The 20,840-nt window shown below is 38.2% G+C and overlaps 1 protein-coding gene across 1 annotated transcript in view; it reads right to left on the minus strand.

The window, feature by feature from the left end:
• The window catches only part of MDFIC (MyoD family inhibitor domain containing), a 58,277-nt gene extending 56,669 nt beyond the window's left edge, over positions 1-1,608 (minus strand). The window contains exon 1 of the mRNA XM_009646807.2: positions 1,503-1,608. The gene's annotated coding sequence lies outside the window, so the exon portion shown is untranslated. The remainder of the gene's footprint in view (positions 1-1,502) is intronic.
• Positions 1,609-20,840: the final 19,232 nt, after the last annotated feature.

Below are 20,840 nucleotides of genomic sequence, written 5' to 3' on the forward strand. Positions count from 1 at the left end.
CGCCTCGCTGCCCCCCCGCCCCCAGCCGGGCCTCCAGCCACGGAAATTCCCCCAGGAGGCTGAAACCCGTCAAGCAGAAATAGGGAAGAAGGGGAAAAACAATAATAAAAAAAAAAAAGCAATCTGAAAGGGAGGCTTTCATGCCTGGACAGGGTTTGCAGCTGCAGCGCTTGGCAGCTGTGCAGGGGCACTTTTAATGGTGCAGCCGCTGGCTGAGAAGTTGCCGGCCGCGGTTTATTGTTCGCCTTCAACCAGTTGCGCCTCTGAAGCCGGTAGGCAGGCACGTGAAACGCCGTAGGCCTCCACGCCTGGCCTCCCGGTCCTTCCACCCCGCACAAAGATCGGTTCTAACAAAACCTGACCCTCGCCGGTGTGCCTTAACTAGTAACAGATAACAGATATGTCTATAAAAAGGACTTTTAAAGCGGGCGTATGAGAATATTCAAAGGAACATGAAGGACAGAACAAGCGTTTTTCAAAAGTTAAACCTGAGAGAGCAAACTACCTCCTCCACTATCACCTGCCAAGCGGTGTTACCTGTGCTTTCTCTAGGTCAGAAATACATTCCTTTCCCGTGGCACAGACTGATTTGATCATCAGCCTCATGCTCTGTCCTTGCCCACACCGTGAAGTACTGCAATTACCTCTCAGGTGTGTGCAGGTGTCCACAAGCAACGTGCTTTACCCTGCTGACGCTCTCGCAGTGTATCACCTCTCTCTGTCAAAGTGTGCCCATGGTTAAACTGTCATTTCCTTAAAACTTACAAGCAGATTATTTTATTATGGTTTAGTAAATATACTTTACTAGTATGTCTCATTACACTGTACAGCCAGGTATTTTTTGACAAACAAATGTAGGAAGACAAAACAGCCAGGTTATAGACTACCTAGATCCTAAGGTAAGAGACTGTAACTGATGGATATTTATTTTGATACTGTAAGTGCTAAGGAATATGCTCAGGTATTAAAAGTTCACTTCTTAAAAGTTCAGCCTTTCCCTGCTATGCTTGCAAACAAGCAGGATAGAGTGTAAGTACCTGAGTAGGAGCCAGTTCTGTGTGAGGCTCCACACACCTCAGGGCCTCCTCTTACTTCCAAAGTCATCAATCGTTTTGCACCGCTGTATAACTTTATTATCGGTCATTATTGGTGCAAAATAGAACAGTGTGATGAAAGGTTGCATATAATTTCCTCTGAGAAATACAATCATTTTAAGTATCATTTTCAGGTATTTCAGTAACCTAAGTTGTTCTTTGCTACAACATAATCTTTCTTTAAACTTTTTCATGACAAAATGGAAAAAAAAAAATGTTTTATGTGGGGAAGAAGCTATGCAAAAAATCCATTTGGGCACACAAAATCATTATCAAACTGCATAATAATAATATAGGTCTCATGTCTACACTTTTCATCTACAAAAACATTGCATAACTTTCCATAGTTCCTCCGCTCCTTGCTGTCCTGGGGGCAGACTGGTTGAGACATAAGGTAGAATGACTTACCTCAAACTCCCAAGTGAGTCAGTAGCAGAAGAGAGGTTATGACTCACACTCAACGTACAAGCTTGTGTTTTTCCCTCTGGAACTGGAAACATAGCAGGGAACAGTGGGAGGAGCAGTAATTTAGCACCACACCCTGCCTTCAGAATATTTCATTGGGTAATAAATGCCTATGAAGAGCAGATACCATCCAGGGTTGGTGTTTGGGTTTGGGGTTTTTTTAACCTTATCTATGAAACGCACACGGTAAACTCCATGGCGTTCAGTTTATCTGCTTAAAAAGGATGTTGGGATGAGCTCACCCTGCCAAGGTTCGACTGTGTAGCTGCTTACAGAGAGTTCAAAGTAAGTAAATGAATGGAAGAGTATCTTCAACCGATATTGCCATATTACCACTGATGCAGTGGGAGATAACCCTAAGCAAAATCAGATTAAAAAAAAAAAAAAAAGCAAGAGAATTCAATGTACAAAAAGCACAAGTCACTGAAATAGCACATTAAAAATATTATGCAACACATACTACGCTACATACCAAAGACTGCGGTGATTGTAAAAAGATGGGTCCAGATGTGGTCACTGTTAATGAGATACCAGAGATAGGCAAAGCTCATTGGTATAAGCCAACCATACAGCACTTCCTGACAGTACCACATAGTTCTAACAAATACACAGCTAATCGAAAATAATTGTTTTATTACTTTCCTTTAAAATATGTATAATTCTAAAATGTTACTGAAAATTCTCAGGAAGTGGGCCGTTCAGACATTAACATCAGCAGCCTTTCAAGTAGACTACAAATATGAGATAGGTTGTATCTTACTACAGCAACCAAGTTATAGGCTGTTGTACATATGTATTCCAATATACTCTTCCATTGCTAGATCATGAAATTCAGGTATGGTCTTCTAGACCATTAATGGCAGATTTTGGGGTGGATGTGAAGAGAAGCTCAAAACACTTGTAAATAGGCAGTAAGCATAGTTTGTAGGCAGGTAAAAATTTCCTGAAATAAAAAAAATAATCCAAAACAAAACTCCACTTTTTTCCCCCATTAAAAAAAATCCTGTAAAACAGATTCCTATTAAAAGTGCACAAAATGCAGAATATAATCATGTGTCTTCAGGACAAGATTGTTCATCACCATTTTCTAGTCTGAGCTCCTGCACAAGCCATATGATAGATATTACCTCCAGCCAAAATAACCTTGTCACTGAACAAAAGATTTTGAGAGACATAAGCTGTTTATATAAAGTAAGCCCACAATATCCCCAAATTAACTGCTGCAAAGGTTATTTACTTACATTACTATAAACTCGAGCTATATTTCGAGCTTGAATTTTCCAAGGCAAACTTTTAGTCTTTGAGGTTTTTTGGGTATCAGATAGTTTCTTGTGGAGGGAGTTTTGGATAGCAGAGTTGCTGATCTCAACAATGCTGTAAAAAAATGTGCGTAGCTCTTCAAATGAAAAATATTTTATTAAAAATATTACTGTTTACACAGTGAAGTGATCAATAACTATTACTTATGGAACAATGCAGGTATAGGTACCCAAATTTTCTCCCCATCCTAACACATAACTTTCCCTTCTCAAGGCTACCCTTTAATGGATGCTGACCTCCTTCCATCAGTAGGAACAGTGGAAACTGACAACATTTTATGTGCAAGTTTGCAGATGACACCACCTGAATGGTGCAGTTGACACAACTGAGGGACAGAATGACATCCAGAAGGACCTGGACAAGCTCGAGAAGTGGGCTTGTGTGAACCTCATGAGGTTCAACAAGGCCAAGTGCACGATCCTGCACCTGGGTTGGGACAACCCCTGGTATCAATACAGGCTGGGGGATGAAGGTGTTGAGAGCAGCCCTGCAAAGAAAGTAATGGGGGTACTGGTGGATGAAAAGCTGGGCATGAGTCAACAATGTGTACTTGCAGCCCAGAAGGCCAACCATATCCTGGGCTGTATCAAAAGGAGCGTGGCCAGCAGGTCGAGGGAGGTGATTCTGCCCCTCTACTCTGCTCTGGTGAGACCTCACCTGGAGTACTGCATCCAGCTCTGGAGTTCTCAGTACAGGAAAGACATGGACCTGTTGGAGCAGGTCCAGAGGAGGGCCACAAGAATGATCTGAGGGCTGGAGCACTTCCCCTATGAAGAAAGGCTGAGAGAGCTGGGGTTGTTCAGCCTGGAGAAGAGAAGGCTGCAGGGAGACCTATTGTAGCCTTTCAGTACTTAAAGGGGGCTTATAAGAAAGATGGGGACAAACTTTTTAGCAGGACCTGTTGTGATAGGACAAGGTGTAATGGTTTTAAACTAAAACAGGGTAGATTTAGACTGGATATAAGGAAGAAATTCTTTACGATGAGGGTGGTGAAACACTGGAACAGGTTGCCCAGAGAGGTGGTGGAGGCCCCATCCCTGGAAACATTCAAGGCCAGGTTGAACAGGGCTGTGAGCAACCTGATCTGGTTGAAGATGTTTCTACGCATTGCAGGGGGGTTGGACTAGATGACCTTTAAAGGTCCCTTCCAACCCAAACCATCCTGTGATTCTACATCCTTCTTAACACCCTAGATCACTTAAATGTTTCTGAAAGATGGACAATAATAGTTAGTAAAACTTTTTGTGATTGATTTCTTGTAGTTTAGTACTTGTGAGTTCAAGTTATCCTTCTGCTATGTCTAAGAACATGATTTTCAACTTTGGAACGTGCATTTTTAACACGTGTATTACTCTAAACTTCATAGCTCTTTTCAAGTATTAGGATCATGGCAGGATCTCTATCCTAAATACAGTGCGGCAACACTGAAAGGACTAAAGAAAAGACTTAGAGTTAAAGCCAAATTATGTTATAAAATAACAATCTTACAAGTGATGCTTATAATTTGTTGGTTTCTTTTTCTTTGTTTGTTTGTTTTTTAATTTGGATGAAAAGCAGAAATACATGCCATATATGCATAAAAGTACAGAAAAGGGAATTTGAAGGTCGCTACCATGCCTGGTTTGGAGTACTTTTGGTTCCTGGTGTTCACAGCCTGGTCTGTATATTACCCTTCTCCAAACCATCCTGTTTAAAGTCATGTGAATTGTCAGGTGCCAGAACAGAGCTGGATGCAGCTGTGTTGTGGATGAGGATTTGTACTCTATAAAACAGAACCGCTGAAGTGCTGTGGGATTGACAGTGCCTTAGACACCAGCTGGTCCTAACAGGGCAACCAACCCCTTCTAGTCCGAGGAAATCCACCTCCACAGAGCGCAAACATAGAAACAAATAAACAGTGGGGTGTCTAGAATGAAATTAGAGACATGCAGATTTAACTCCTTCCATAACCAGAAACAGAAGAAAGAAATGCATTCTCTTTCAGAGAAGCAATTATTTCCAGTAATGCTGTACATTGCTCTGGGAGCAAGAAGAAGTCTTTCTACCGTAAATGAGTCTTGTCCAGGTTTGATGGTTTTCTGCCACAGGATGGACTCCACAGTGGGGAGAAAGGGAATAGGAGGCTTAATGACTGCTTTGTGCTGGCTCGAGCTGGCAACTGAGAATTAAACTCAGTGTAAACATGAATTTAACATATGAAAAGGTATTTTTCTCCATTTTATTTTCCTGTTTATAGTCCGTATAATAGTACAAGAAATATATTGTTTCTGTAAAATATTTCCTAACACAGATGGCAAAGATTTCATTAAAAGTGATAAATTATTAAATAAAACAAAATAAAATATTCTGAGATAAATTATTTCTGATGTAACTCCAATGAAGTCCAAGGAGTTGCATGAAGATGAATTCAGCTCAACAAGCTTTATCCTACTTAGGGCAAAACACATCACATGGCATGGTTTATGGTAGTTTCAGCTATTCCTTAGCAAGCTCAAGCAAGTAGCTCACTCAAGCAGGTAATAGATCTCACATGAAAAAGTAACAGATCATATATTGAGGCATGCAAAATGACGTTTCATCACAACAAAATGTCAACTAGTAATTCATTACATTCCTAGAAATAAGTCAAGACGAAATGTTCAGTATTCAATTACAGCTAAGTGTGCTGGATTGCAACAGTTAATTTATTTGCGTATGTTCCCTTCAGTTATTCAGCTTTTCACTTTGCAGTTAATATTGCACCTTAATAAAAAAAAACTTATTTAGGACTGCAGAAGAAACTTGAAATTCATCAAAAGTGAATGTTGCAAACTCTGTACTGATTTTTTAATGCATTCAAGATTATTTGGAACTTGTCTTGACATTAAAGATCATCTCAGCAAAGACAAATGATGGACAACGGCATCTTTTGAGTTAATGGGACAGGAAGTTTAAGGGAATATTGATTAACAAGTGTGGCTAACTGAACACAGAAAATTGTAAGATGGACTATATAGAGACTTCGTAAACTTAGAATAACTTAATGAATTTACCTGAACCACTTAGTCATAATAATCCTAGAGGCTGTATTTACAGCAAGCAAATAATCCCCTAAACCAAATATTTCTGTTGCTTTTCAGGTTAACAAGGCTCCTTTTGCTTCTGCAACCTGAGCAGTGTCTGGATCTGGCATTGTTCTACATTAGTATTTTAGGCACATTCCTTACAATTGTGAGTATTCATGAAATTTACATTACCTTTTCTCAGCAGTATCAAACTAATTGCCAATATCAAATGTCGTTTGCAAAAATACCATATCTAGAATTCCACAAAAATAAAAATATTTCCATATGAAAAGAATACGTAGTCAAGCCTTCCCAAAAATATTAAAATGAAAAACAAGCATATTTTACAAATAGAATAAATAATGCAGTGGAACAGAAGACTGTATGTTATATTTCTGTTTGAGATCATGGTATCACATCCAGAGATCTATAAAAATTCAGTTAATTTTGTGCATCTTCAATATGCACTCATAATACACAGTACAGTTGCTCCATTTGAGCTGCCAGAGAGTACACTATGAATGAGTGTTAAAAATGTTGTGCATTCTGTGTTATATTTTCATAATATAGAATGCTCTTACTTACATATTGTGTATTATTCCTAATACACATTCAGAGCATATATTTTAACAGCTCCTTTGGAACCACTAACATGTATGCTGTGAATGTGTATTAACAGCAGAATGCATTTGCATATTATGAGTCCATAATACTGAATGCACAATCAAATCTTTGATAAAAAGTCATTGCTATACATACAAGCAAAGTTATTTTTTCATGCTTCTCACTCACAACTGTGCCATCTTGCACAGTCATTTCACACCCACATCTTTCAACTCACAAAGAAAAACAAAAACAGTACTGCAACAATTCTATGAACTATACTTTTCTTGAAGTAAAATATTTCATGAGGTCTTTTTTCCCTCTCTTTGTTCTATCTCATAGTGAATTTTTTTTTTTTTAAATCTGCTGAATATATTGTCATGGTTTTTCATTTTGGCATCCATATAAATGACTGGACTAAGGTCTCAGCATGAAATGCTCATTTCAGTATTACATGTAGAATACAGGTCATAGGAAAAACAAACACAAAAATAAACCTCAGTCAGTTCTACTAGTATTTTTAACTATCACGATTTTGTTTGTTTGTATATTTGCCTAAAATAAGGGGGCTTTTTGCCAACCAGGGGCATACAAATCTCTAGACTGGACAGAACTAAAGTTACAAAATACATTACAAAATAACATTACAAGATAATATTACAAAATAGTGTGATTACAAAACTTCATTTGCATCAAAAAGTTATTGGTTTTTTACATTGACAGACGAGCATCCTGGCAACCCATGCAAGTAAAGATGGAAAAAGGCACCCTTACTTGTCTAGCGCAGGAAATTAAAGAAAAAGGCTTCTGCCTCGGTTTCTTGTTAAGCTACATGTAAGTAATGCAAATCTTGGGTCCAGGTCTGGTATCATTCTGTGCCTATGCTCACAGGATGGGTATTTTCCCTAGGAAGCAAAACAAAAGCTAAGGACAACTTGGCTTTTGCCCAGTTCCCCTCCTGATCCATTAGACTTGCTGGAATAACTAGAAAGGCAAAAGAGGAAATTATCTATACCGTTTTAAGGACTGCATAATGATCATACTGACTATTAGTTTTAAAATACTTTCAGCTGTATTATTTTAATAAGCAGTACTGAAAGGTATTTTATAGTTCTGGTATCACTGCAGACACATTAACTCCAAAAAGTATACAGGTAAGTATTCTGGCAATTAATGGCAAGTATAAACCACCAACCATACAAGAACCAAATATGCATGAATATAATAATAACTCAGCTAAAATATTAATAAAATCAGAAAACACAAATTAAATTCAAAGGGTCCCCCCTATAGCTGGTACTTTTGGGTCACATATATGGGGATGCAGTCCTGCCCACTGAATGATGGACACTATTATATTCCCGTTATGGCGTGTAATATCTGCCACATATCAGAGAGAGCGTATGTGTGTATGTGGACATAAAATCACTGGAATTTTAGTGTTTTCCCTTTAAAAGAAATGGTTACATTTTAGTTTAGTGAGGAAGCCTATTACACTGTACAAATTCCTTCATTTCTCTTTTCCTTTTTCTGTGGTTTATTTCAAACATTTTAAAGTATTAATGAAAATGCTGTAAAAGTCATAATGTTAAAGTATAATTTTACTTAACATTGTTTTACATTATAAGAGCTATAAACAGGCTCCTGTAAACTTATACAAGCAGTTATTTCGAGGTCTGAGCTGTTTTTTCCTTTTATGATTGTAGATAAAAGTAAGATAGTTTGTACTCAATTATTTTATAATTGTAGCTGCTCTCTCTCAGAGATTGTTTCAAGGTATAAATGCCAGCAGTCTGCAAATTACCTTTACCATCAATGATCAACAAAACCAAGATAAACAGTTTTATGTGGTTCTCCAAAGTGAGCTTTACATCTTCTCAATAAATTGTTTGGATTTTCAGTTTTATACACTGTAGTATAATAAAAGTAAAGTTCTGATAACCATGATCTACAGCCAAATAAAATTTAAGGAACTGTGACATGGGAGTTTCACTCTAGAATCTCTGGTGTTCCAGTCCTGAATCTCTGACCAGTTCCCTGATTTTTGCCCAATTTTGTTATGTTAGTAAAATAATTTTTTTTAAAAAGTCAGATTTCTTAATGTAATAGTGGTAAACCAATCCTGAGCTTGATCCAATACTCTCCAGAGTCTAGTTAAACCTTCACGCACACTTTTATCATGGGCTTCAAGAAGATTTGACACCTGGTTTTTAGGTTAGAAAGTATACTTTTAATTAGTTTACACCATAAATATAATTAAGAAGTAAATCAAGGGAGTAGCACAAATGCCACTGCCATTTTTTCTCAGGCATTTGTCACTTGCAGCGGGGACATGAGACATTCCAGCCCACTCCATTTTTCCCCACCTCAGCATCAGTCTGTTCTGAGGCTGGGAATGGGAGTGCTCCTCCTATGCACTGGGAGTTACCCCACATTCTCAGCCCAAACCAATACATACTTCTCACCAGAACTGTATCTTGCCTCCTCATATTACCATTCACGGGTAATTCTGAAAAAGGATCTCATAAAATTCAGAAAAAGGTTATTGAAGTGCTCTCTCAAAACACCATAGCATCACAAAGGTTTTATTTTCTGGTGGAAAAAGATACAAATTACATCTGGAAATTTTTGTGAAGGACCACTCAAGACCTGTGTTCAGAAAGTATCTCCTTCTGCCTGCCATTGTAATGGGATCAAATATGCTAAGAATTAAAAAAAACCAAACCTTAAATAATCTGTGAGAATGTGAAAATTATGCAAGTCATACTGTAAAAACTTGGTGCCATAAATGAAGAATTGGTACAAAAAAATCTAGATCTTCAGAAATATCTAAGTTATCAGCCATTGAATTTTCTTTTTACAAAACTGTAGCTGGAAAAGACAAAACATGAGGGTGAGCAGAAACACAAAGATATGCTATTTCTCCTTTGTAATACCAAAAAAGAACTCTCTCTTGTGACATCCACTGCTTCTAATATCTTGTCACACTTTACATTTTTCTCCTTTATGAGATTTGTTACGCAATGAGAAGTAGTGAATAGCACCAACAAGCTCCCGTGACAAAGGAGACAGTATAATACTTTTTAAAATAAAGCAGAAGATGTTTGATCTCATTTTCTCAACGTCAGTGAGTGAACTTGGAAACAATGGAGTGACTTTGGCCTCACATTGCTGCAAACAGCATCAGAATCTTGACCCACGGATGTAGCAATCTGTAAAGTATTGCATTAATTTGCTGTGCAGTTTGCAGGGAAATACACAGTTTGGCAATATGGTAAAAGAAATTGAAGGTTTTAGAAATACACGACAGATTTCTGTACATATACATTCATGTTTGTCTTAAGTATCTGTCTAGACACCCGTAGTTAACTACACTCACAAAGTGCATGCGGAAAGGATATGCTACAGTAGACCATGAGATTATACATTTATCCTCATTTGTGAAGGTGGATGCCTAGAACTCATGAATGGAAAAAGATATATTATAAAGTATTTAATCCTAATCAATATTTATTAAAGGAGACAAAGTAACAGTAACGCAAACCTACAGTACTTTAGAAAAAAAAGCAGCAAGCTGGATTTCTTATCTTGCAATAGTTAATGAAATTCTATGATTTATTTTAACCCTGAAGTGGGTTTTAAAAAACCCTAATTATATTAATGTACTAAAAGAAATACAATTGTCACTTAGTTTCATTAAGCATGACAGGTGACAGTTCCAAAGATAAATGCTGAAACTTGTGAAAATTGCAAGTTCAGGTTGAAGTGCCGATAATATGGTAGCAATGGGATGGAATTGTGCTTCTCACTGCATTAATCAATACTACAATTTATTTTTTAATGTATGAAGAATGTTTAATTTCATTAATTTATGACTAGGTTCTTTCTACTTAAGTCTTCCTTTGGGTCTTTGGATTTTGGTTTCATTTTAAAACATTCTGGCTATTTATAAATCCACAGGCAATCTCATAAAATATCACTGTTGGGAAAGAATCAGTTTTCTGCATGCCATGTGCAATTTGGGAGATGGATAATATAACTAAATCAATTAAAGGGGACGTGGCTCTGTTAAGACTGGAAAAGTTGTGCTATTGTCACCTGTGCTATACTCTGTGCAAAATCAGAAGATTTAAATTTGTTCCGATTATGACATATCACTTATCTTTGCAAACCACAGGCTATGCTTGCGACCCCCTAGCAAACTCTAGCTTTTTTATTTCGAGTTGCGAACACATACTCTACTGTACCAAACCAGTGTTATATTTAGGTTAGCACAGCCTGTATCACAGGGTCACAGATCTGAAGCTCTTAAACTGGGAATGGGAGGATCCTACCATAAAATATTTTCATTACAACTTTATGATTCAAAACACAAACACACACACACACACTCCTTGGTGCCGTGCACAGGCAGGGTTTGCTTATGTTGTACTTCGTGCTAGCCCACACAGTTGGCTTTTAGTACTTTGGGATAAGCAAGCAGTTAAAAACTTTAATTTCTAATACAGTTAATGAGCAGTGGTAAGGTGTGTGTACAGTAGATGTTTATGGGCAGCTATCAGCAAGAATGCTTGCAGCGTTTAGAATAAGCATGTATTTGGACTATTTTCTTTAAGTACGGTTAAATAACATATATACAGTAATTTATGTGTCACTTTAGACTTCAAAAATGGTGATAATGAAACCATGTAAGGAATCTCCTTCACAGTACTATAAAATCAATACATGAAGAGTTTCTGGAACAAACCTTTAGCTCCAGTTTGGGATACAAACCCCTTTCCAAGTAAAAATACAGGCAGTACCATGTATCAGTACTGAAAACTACCCCTGTCAACAGGTCTAAGCATGTCTTTGACTCCATTAGGGACAAGAAATAATGTAAACATTTTCATGATGAATGTAAATAAATATATTATGGCAAGTGTAAATCTCCATTAACCTGTTGGTAGCTTTCTCTTCTAATATAATGTATTTCTCCTTTCTGGATGTTGTATAAGCTTTAAGCTATGGACTTGCAACTTATGTTGCTCTTTACATCTCCTGTACATCTGGCTCATTATTCTCATGACCTACCAAAATTCACATATAAATGGGTAATGTCTCTTAAACTTATTAATCCAGTTTGATTAAGAGACAATGTTCATAGTGGAGGAGTATATGAGGCAATTTATGGCTTTTGAGGGTGATTAAATGCTGAAGTGGAGCCGAGGCATTTGGTAATCACAAGAGCTATTTATTGCTGGAATATTCCAGCCACATGAACATTTCTCCCATCAGCCAGTAAGAGAAATACGTTTAACAAAAAAGCATTAAGAAGTCAGATTTTTCTAGATAAATGAAGGTTTGAAATTCTATGATGTAACTGCAGTTGAGAAGCCCCACTTGTGTTCCATGAAGGGCAGGTATAGATAAACCATATATAGAATTCAGAAGGAATATGTTCTTCTTCCTAAGAGCAGGGCTAAGGACAAATAATTGCATGAGGGAGTTACCTGTGTAGAAACTGAGGGCTGAGACTGACGTGTGAACATACGTGATTTGAGTTAGGATTTATGACTCATTTTCATATTGCTACTGTAAATGAGTAACAATTATCATCTGCCAAACTGGCCTGTTAACGCGTATTGGAAACAAGTCCAAAGCGCCTGCAGTTCTCTAGTCTCGTGGGAACAGGCCTGTTTCGTTTATACCTCCAAAAACATAAATGAAGTAAGGAATGACGCCTTAAGAAGAGGCCACTATGGAATAAGGAGAAGGGAGGCTCTGGTGGAAAATGCTCATAAGAGCTTGGAGAGGAACTTGGAGTTGAGGATTTGGGGGATTTGTTTGATTTTCATTTTTAGTTAATGCCGTGAGTCACAAGTAAAAGGCCAACGCAGGGATACTACTCCATATTTATTTAGACAGTGAATACCAGGAGACTCAAATCATTCACAGATCCCATATAGTCTGCTATACACAAAATATAAATGTTTGGTTATTTTATTTTTTTACAGAGAAGGCATCACTAGTACTCAGTAGAAACGAGGTAATGTCTTCTGCAGCTGAACTACTAAACCCAAGAACGTTAGGCTGTAATCTGGTGACTTCCAGAACTGGGGCAACCAATCTGTATGCGCCCGGTGATGTTTCTGATAATCATTCTCCTCCAACCTATTCCTCTGAACTCATACACATCAGTCTAAAGTGTAAAATTCACCCCCCTTTTCACTTAGTGGAAATGAAGAAGGGTGGAAGGGAGATTCTGGAGAGTCAGGCAGGCAGGTTTGGAGAGTCTGTCCAAGTAGACTACCCAGAAAGTAGGTAACACTGCTTGTAGTGGTGAGCTGGCACTTCCTTAGCTGTTAGTCAGAAAAGAAACATAAAGTGTTTGTCCTTCTCACTGACCTTTATGGAGAAAAAGAAAAGAAGGCCTCATTTGCCCCAACAGTTTTCTGTCTTCAGTTTTCTGACTTTCTCATTTCACATCCACTGGCAATGATTTGCAGAGATAAAAGGGAGGAAGTCCAAATTTCTGAACATCCTTTTTAACAGCATCCTAGCAAGGACTGGAGATGGACTATTCCTACACTGTAAAATACATGAGTACTTTTATTTACAGTTGCTAGATATCTAATTTCAGTGTCTAGTTTCTTCTCCCTAGGTAATTTGAGAAGGAGGTAGAAAGACAGAGGAATGCAGCATCGTGGGAGGGCACTGATTTTCTCTTCCCTTTGCTCACAGATGCTCTATAACTCTGTTACACACAAGGTCTCACATGGTGAGAGGGCAGAACCGAAGAGCAGCTGTGTTGAGCCACTCCAGAGTCTCTCCCAGACCAGTCTGCCTCAGGGACAAGTGCAAGAAGTCAGTAATAAACATGAGGAATAATCCCTTCACATCTACACACGATGAGACCTTACACTAATTTGCAAAGAGCTGCTTTTAATTTACCTCAGACATCAGACTTTGTCCATACAAGAGACCATCCCTATGCACAAATGGTTTATACATTCAATCATAACATTCTGTTCTTCACAAAGCAATGTATGAAATCTCTCTCTAATGTGATGAGGGATTCCATTTTTTCTCTGAAAATCGCTCAAGCCTCAAACTGAATACGGTCTCAGTGCATGTCATTTCCGAGTCCCAGCTGTGTTTCTTTAAACGTAGTTTCTTCTGCATCTACCATTGCCTTTTTTTTCTAATGCAGGAAACCTCAACTCTCTTCTAAAACCTACCACAAATTTTCACTGTATCTACAAGTAAAACACTTAATCTTTGCATGTCTTCTTTTTTATTATCTATGAAATAAGGATGGCAGTATTCGCTTCCCAGGAAGGTTATATTTGCCTGGGATCCTGGGAGAGCAGGTACCCATGAATTCCAAGCAGTAATTATGTGTTAAAAATCTCAAGACAAGAATTTGGGAAATCAGCAAATACACCTGTCAATCATCTTCCACAGGACCAAGTCAGGAGGCACCATTAGAAGGCACCATTACCAGATTTTCAGTCTTGCTCGACTATCAGCGGTCAAGTTTGGCCTGTCTCACCTGAGGTATTATTGCCAGAGATGACTTTACCCACTTTTGCTTTCCTCAGGCAGTCAGAAAGTATGTGATGACAAAATCAGATCTACCACTGAGATAGCAGGGTAGTTATCTCTGAAAGCATACTGGGCCACAGTTTCAGAACAATCCCACAACACTATTTAGAAGTTGACTGGCTTCTTGTTAAGGACATAACAAATCAGTTTGTTCATTCTTGGGATGATAATGCCATTTCACTGAAGTACAACTGAGTCCCTCTTACATTTTCTGTGTGCAGCAAAAAACCCCATAACAATACTGTTGAGCCTTCTGAAATGAATACCTCTTGAAGCAATAAATCTGTTAAAGGAAAAAAATGGTTTCTGGGCACCAGGGCTATGTGTTTAAGGATTTGAACTTTCTTAATGCCTAAAACCTGGGAAAAAAGTCCAGAAAGGACATCCAATTAGAAAGATATTGACTCATCCTGACAAAGAGGGGGGAGAGGGAGAAAGGAAGGAAGGAGGGAAGACATCAAGGCTCACAACAAAAGACCTATTCATTTATAACAGCTTGGCTGTGGAACCATTCCGGCATGCTTAAAAATACTTTATCCATTAGCTGGGAACTATTTTCTAAATGACAACTCGCTGCCCACATCTGACCACAACCAGCTCCCTTTTTCACATTGAACGTGGCGAGGTTCACGTTGTGAAAAGCAGCTTGCCACCACTTCTGGACGTTGTAGGGGGGTGAGGCAAGAGTAAAGTAGAGGTGCTCTGTGCGAAACAAAAATCCCTGACCTCCAGCATATAGAGAGGGGAAGTACAATGCCGTTCTGTTCCTCCCAGGCTATTCTAAGAAAAGAGGACAAACTAATAAAACATTTAACTAGAGTTCTCCTCACACAAAAAACAGGAAGAGCATTTTAAGTTAATCAAGTTATTAAAAATAAGATATTTAATGCCTCAGTATATGAGCTCAACAACAGTCCTTTGCAATTTTATATGAGGCTGCTTTACGTTCAGCTCTGATCACACACCTGAATAAAATCATCAAACATATATCGCCAATGTTCCTACGTGTTAGCCAACAGATAAACATTTTTAATTACAAGTACTATATACTTGTTGAACAGCAGGATTTTTTTAATCAAAAGATTCTCTCCTAGGAACACTTCCTCCTCAGTTATAAAGTGGTATAGCTGGAACTATTAATATTTTATGCAAGGGACTGTGGATACAACTTCATATAAAAGCTTTTCTTTATCTGAAATGCGACTGTTGCCGTAAAGTTGGCATTTCTACCTTTTCCCAGTATTTTGTTGCATATGCTTTCAGAGCTTAGTTTGAGGAAAATGAATGTCTGGTTTAATGTGTGTTTATTTCTCTTGACACATACGTTGCATCCTTATGTTAGTTTGCATTGAGACTCTGGAGAAGATGCTGGGAGAATATTGTGCAGTTGATCTTCTCATCAAAGTATCAGCTTTTCTAAACATGTCAGTCAGCTACAGCAAAAAGTGCTCTATATCACAATATATGTTATCTGATTCACCTTCTTGCAGAGATCATCTTTGTAACCTTTTCTCATGTGGATATTCTTAATAACACCAGCCCTATGTAAATGCAAAAAGACTACATCTGTATCTACAGCATCTGTTTAAGGTAAAAATGTAGTGAACAACTGCTTAGGTTCTTAAAACAAAGTATTCAATAATTTATATTTGGGGTTTAGGTTTTAGATCTAGAGCAACAGGGTATGTAAGAATTCCTTGCTTTCTTTTCTTAGTTTAGTTTATTACTTTCAAGCTAAGATGGGGAAGCAGTGATGAAAGTGGGCATTGCAAATAAATATTCATATGTGTCCCGTTGCGCAGAAACATGGTTGTATTGTACAGAATGCAATGAATGCACAATAGGTGCCTTTTTAGCTTCCTGAGACATGATAGCTCTTAACCTAGGTTTGCAGGTACCTTGAAATATTTATGAATAATACAATACGAATTCTAAAATACAATCTCCTTTTATGATTACTGGCGCATTATAACCCAGCTCTGCAAAAGGCCTAAGAAAAACAGCAGGGCGAGATCAAACATTTGTTTACATCTCACCTCCGACAAAATATAATTTTACTTTGGCTGACCTTTAAGTAGATGTAACAATTACGTAATGAAGTAAACCACAAGCCAAATAGAGAAAGAGAGACCACAGGTCACGCAATCCAAAATACGAGAAACAAAATCTAGTTATGGTTTTATCAAGAGAAATGCTATCTGAGTTTTATGTGCAATGCTGGACTTGTAAATGTTTCTAATTTAATAGGGAAATGTATCCAGATTTTAATAGCTCATTTCATTTTCTAGGCTACATCAAAGAGCGAGATGACCTCAACGCAGTACTAGCAATGAAAAGAATTCCTGAATTCTGAGCCCAGCCGCAGGGTAATTTCAGAAGCCTTCCTGTTACTGCCTGGCTCCTGTCTTCTGACAAGTTGGGGTTTTTTTATTTAATGGCAGCATTTACCTACTGCATAGGAACACTGAAGATTAATTCACTTGCGTGCCAGGTGAAATATGAACTGTGCTGGGAAACAGATCTCAGTTGTGGAAGTGGAAAGGGCAGTTCCGGTGCTGCTAGCACACTGTCCAAGGGAAAGGGCTTGCTTGGCTCTGTTGACTTTAAGCTCCTTGCTCTGTCACCCCGTCCTCAGAGAACAGAGAAAGGAAGGGGTCTCAGGGACTGGCTCGTCTTTCCAATCCGCAGTGGAAAATGCTCTGTGGCCCTCAGCCCAAGCCAGTGCAGACTGCTTCCATGTCCTTATAGCAGGTCAGGTGTTGAGCCTCAGATAAACTCTCGTTCATGCCTGGGCTTCTCTGCCAAAAGTGCTTTTAGCTGAGGTTGGAGATTAACGTATATGTCGCATTGCTAATCAGACAAATTTGACCCTAAAGCAAAACAGAGGATGATCAATTTGGCTACAAGGTGTAATCCATATACCATGTTCCACTTGATTATTGAATTCTAATTTGTGGGGCTAGTGGAGTCCTTAAAACAAAGAAAGGCTTATAAATCCCTCCTCAAATGTGAGAAGTCTTAAGCAAGAATTTACCACAACAAAAGGTAATTATTAATAGCAATATAATATTTTTACAATGAACCCCTCAGAAGTCACTATTCTTCATGGCTACAGTAGCAGTGTCCTGAGCTCCATTGCATGTCTTAATAACTTAAAAAAACTTATCTACAAAGAAAGCTGTACCAAACACAACAAGAAGCAGAATTAAGCACTTGTTAATTCTGTTTATAGGGATATATAAGAAAAGGAATGTCTATTTAATGAAACTTAAAAAATAAGTAGAGAGCATAATAGATCACTCGTCTCTGTACCAGGTTAGACCCAGTTCAAAGTCACTCCTTATCTTGTCCCTGACAGAAGTCAGCAGCAGATGCCTGCACAAGATCAGTTATCTTTCCTGAATCTACTCTTCCAGGCCACACATATTTGCAGTCCAGAACTAGCTGAACTAGGTAAGTCCTCTTATTCAATACCCTTTTTGAGTAGTTCATAGATTTTTTTTTCCAATTCTTTTTCAAGCCTCTATTAACTTTTAGCACCACGAATTTCCTGCAGTAACTTAATTGCATGAAGAGGTATTTCTTTTTTGTTGTTGTTGTTTTGAACTTGCCATATTCTAAGTTCATCTGATAGCTACTTTTTCTCTCTAGAAGAGACAGCGCCCAATCATTCCTTTTTTAACTCCTCTATAACCTTGATGATATTACAAACTGCTGTTACATCCCTCTTCACTTGTCTTTTTTTCTAGTGTGAAGAGTCTTAAGATGTTTAATTAAAAATCATGTTGAAACTGTTTCATACTTTTGATAATCCTTGTAACCTTCTCTGTATCTTTCTGACTTGGGGAAGGAGGGCAGAAAAGTGAACCAGAAGTATATAAAGTGTTTGAGATGAGTGGAGTTACAGAGAGGCGAAATGATGTTTTCTGTTTTGAGCTGACATTTTCAGAGAACTGTTTCTCTACAGTTGCACACTATTTATAACTTGAAGATCTCATTCCTGAGTGACAGGTTGTGTATGTTAAGTTAGATTTATATATATCATTAAAGCTGAGCTTATTTTTCCCCATGGACATCAGTTAACATTTATTTACATTTCATTCCGCTTGCTTCTTTATTGCCAAGTATTCCGTTCTACATCTCTTCTCAGTTGGTCCTCATACTTCTTGTCCTGAATAACTTTGTAATACCAGCAAACTTTATCATCTCACTTTTCACCCACCTTTCCACCTCATTTTTTTACTGCATTGAAGAGCACAGGTCTAGCACACACTTTTGTAGGTTGCTGCTAGTAGCCTCCCTCAACTGAGAAAATTGACTAATAAACTTATTTTTCCTCTACATTTTGAGCAGTTATTCATCCATTCAAAAACATTCCCTCTTATTCAATGGCAGTGTAGTCTGTTTTACAGGTCCTTGACAAGGAACATTGTAAAAAGACTTTTGGAATTGCAAGACGACTTTGGCAGCTGGATTACTCTTGTCTATGTGATTGCTGACTCCTCCAGTGAGGTATAGTCATTTTCTTAGATGTGACTTTGCTTTACAAAAGCCACATGCTTCCCCTCACAAAATATTTCATATTTATTCACATCTACTAATTCTGTTTTTCTATTCTGTTTGTATTTGCCCAGTCCAAATGAGAACAAGTAGTTTCCTAGATCTTCCTTGGGATTAGTTTTTTTAAATCAGCATCACATATGCATCTTCCTTTCCTTAGGTATCAAAGCAGTTCAAAGCAAAAGGTTACATGCTGTAGTAAATTACCTGGCATCCTCATACCTAAATTACTCTAAAGTTCTTGATTTCATACATGCTAAATTATTTCTTAATTTTGTAACTTCATTCCATGAATTCTTTTGTTGAAACAGATGCTTTGATGACAGAACCTGTTTTTCAAGGACTTCTGACATGGGATCGAAGTTTCTCCACAGTCAACACAGATACAGAAAAAACACTTGTAGTTTCAGCTTTATCTTCACTAAATCTTTTTTTGCATACTTGCATATTACATATATGGTGATAGCATCCTGGAATTTAAAATTATTCTTGATGATCCCAAAGATAGAGAATGACAGTAGCCAAAATCCAGCATGATCCAATGCAACTGACCTTCACATCAGCTCCAGCCAGTGGCAGCTGGACAATGTCCCACGTGTATTGCTGAGCTGAGGACCACTGTCAGCATCAGTTTGCAGTTCTCAGGCCCAGGCAGGACAGATGATTGTTCCCACAGCAGGCACTGGGATATTGCCTCCCATGACAACACATTCACCTCTTTCCCAGAGCTTCACTGCTTTCAGACACCTTTCTCTCATTTGCGTTGTCTTGCCACAGTAAACTCAGGCAGTCAGGTCACTGTGGTGGTGAAGAGCTGTGACAGGCAGAGCCCCTGTATAGAGGCATCATACGTGGTGCAGAAAAAATGGCTATTAAGAAGCAAAAAAGGGCAGCATGTTAGGGATGCAACCATTGTACTGGTCCTTCCATGAGCACCTGATGGCAGCTAACCTGCAGTCTGGATGTCAGGATGATCCTCCAACCTAGAACAGTTTGTACAAAGCCTCTGACCCCCACAAATGGGACTGTGACTGACCCCCACAGATTAGACTGTGGAAAAGCCCAAAATACTAAACTGAATACAACAGGCAACACTAAATAGAAAGAGAGAATTGGGATAACACCGGCAAAAATGACATTAAATGGGACAGAGATGCTGACTGATTTTTATACAGAATGGTTAAAGAAAAGTAAAAGATGCTAAAGGATGGTGAGTACCTGACAGAGTGATAAATTTTATTCACCTAATAGGCAAGACCAAATTTGAACACAGAAGTTTGGATAATGTGATAGCTTTCAATACTCGCTGCTACAAAGTCACTCCGTATTTAGGAGGACTGCCAAAGAGCAGTTCAGAATTCAGTCACTCATGGAGCACGTTTAACATTTGGCTTACAATTTGCAGGATCCCAGCCAGACCTGCAATGGAAGGCTCTCCGTGAAGTCATTGTGGCTGTTACCTGCAGCAGTTGTAGTCTCAATCAGCTGTTAATGCTTCTCTTGTAAGATTATAAAATAATTGCAAATAGCTCAGATTAGGAGGTGTGAATGTCACTTAAAGCTCATTTCTCTTTCATATGCTATCCAGCATTCTCTGTAGGCAGCAGATGAGGGTCTACAGAAAAACAGGAGCCTAGAAACAAACAATAATAACAAGCACTAATCAGAGTATAATAATCTTTTGAGTTGCACTTATGTTAAAAGGTAATCACTGATATTCACACGGCACTGAATAAGTAGCATTTCATATGGACTTCATAGCTACAGAAAGAAAATAAAGAATTTTATTTCCTAAAGAGCATCAGCAACAAAACATGAAGAAAACACAGCTGTAAAGTTTTAGCACTGGCTTTCAGGAGAGCTGCGTTTTCTTAGTTGTGGCATAAGATCCTGTGCAAGTTTAAGCAAATTTTCTATCAGTTCTATGTTAATGCTGTGCTTGAACACATCTTTTCAGTTGCGATATTGCAGCATTTGGTGTCCACTAGGTCAGCAGTTGTGCCAGGTGCCATAGACACTCTTAGAGTCTTCCCATGTCTCACCTTTCATGTTTTTAAAATACAGTAGTAATACCTACCTCACTGGTGTGTGCAAACATTCATTTCCAGCATGTATGAGGTATTTTGAGATCCTTGAAGAAAGGGCGCTATTGAGTAAGAATTACCTT

Source organism: Egretta garzetta, unplaced genomic scaffold, assembly GCF_000687185.1.
Source record: "Egretta garzetta isolate BGI_Z169 unplaced genomic scaffold, ASM68718v1 scaffold169, whole genome shotgun sequence".
Lineage (NCBI taxonomy): Eukaryota > Metazoa > Chordata > Aves > Pelecaniformes > Ardeidae > Egretta > Egretta garzetta.